Here is a 1,514-nt window from a genome sequence, read left to right on the forward strand (position 1 = left end):
TTATATTATCTTCGATTATAAAAGATACTAGCCTGGAGTGATGGTCTACTGATCCATAATGCAACCTCACTTGTTTTAAAGCGGATGTGAAATAGGGTAACATTAAAAAAGATTATGAAAATAAAAGTGCCTTCTTTATAAATGTCTTTTTATTTTTTTCATTTAGATACAATGCTAGAATCAATGCTGCTGCTTGCAAGACAGAAAGTAAAAGTAGAAAATAATTCTGTAACTGGGAGGCTGGTCTAAAATGCACTGAAGATTTTTTCCATTTTTGTCAATAAAAGTATATTTTATCAGTCTTTAAATTTATGCAGCTGACGGGGAAAGAAATGCAATGTGAATTCTTCATCAAATTTTTGCAAAATCAATTATTTCAAAAAATGTTTGAGGAAGTGGAGAGCAGAAGAAACAGAAGTGGAGAGTAGGAGGGGGGTGAGGAGAAGAGTTGCTTTTAGAATGGCAGACCAATGAGGTATTATATATATAATTGAGGTATTATATTCTGTGTTGAATTCTAGGCAAGTTGAGGAGCTGAATGTGTTCTTTTCCATCTTAATGAAACAAATGAAGAACTTTGACTAGAACTACACTGAACTGAAGAGCCCCTCTCCTCCAACAGGCTTTCTCTACACTCTCACATCTGTGGTGAGATTAAAATGAAAATATCATGGGTTCTGAAGCAGACTTTGGCATATTTTGTTATATAACTCAAATGGTAGATTTCTACCATTTTCTAGTGTAGAGATTAGAGCCTGATTCAAAATAAAATTAATAAAACAAAAGTGTACCATTGGACTATTCCCTGCCTCATCTCTTCCTTCCCACTTTCTTTCCCTTTAGCCTACTGTTATTATCTGTATTCTTTTTTCATATTGTTAGGTATGACTTTGTAACACTCTATAATGCCTTGGGATGTCACATTTCATAGACTGAACTTAGAGTAGGCATTCCCTTCTTCTCTCCAAGGGATTTCTGCATTTAGCTTTTGACAATATCATGACCAACTATTTCTAAGGGCTGCCTTTGGCCACCCTTTTCTTCCTTGACCCAGGACACAGGGATCAGAGAATTCAGTAGATTCTTAAAATTCTTGGTCTTAAACACTTGCTCTTTAATACTGACCAAGAAGATTCAAGACGTTTTGTTTTCAGTTTCTTTGTCAAGTTGATTTCCAAAAAACCTAGGATGTAAGTTGGTCAAAATCTGATTAAAATATTTTTATGCTTTTTTATTTTTTGTGTGTTTGTTGTAATTTTTAAAATGTTTTTGTTGTTGTTTCCTTTGTAGTGAGTCAAATCAAATTTTGTTCAAAATTGTTCCATCCAGATGCTGATGGCAGCCATATTGGAAGTTGATGGATTAGTAGGCAAGACTGAAATAGAAAATTATTACATTTAATTTGAAAAAATGAAAAAAAATCGCACTTTTGTAACCAAAGAAAACCATGGCAAATCACACTACGTATTGTACCATATAATTTTAAGTAAAAATTCTGCAGGAAAGACAAAATT

This window comes from Cyrtonyx montezumae, unplaced genomic scaffold (assembly GCF_038088225.1).
Source record: "Cyrtonyx montezumae isolate F1298 unplaced genomic scaffold, pur_monq_1.0 scaffold_10, whole genome shotgun sequence".
In the NCBI taxonomy this organism is placed as follows: domain Eukaryota; kingdom Metazoa; phylum Chordata; class Aves; order Galliformes; family Odontophoridae; genus Cyrtonyx; species Cyrtonyx montezumae.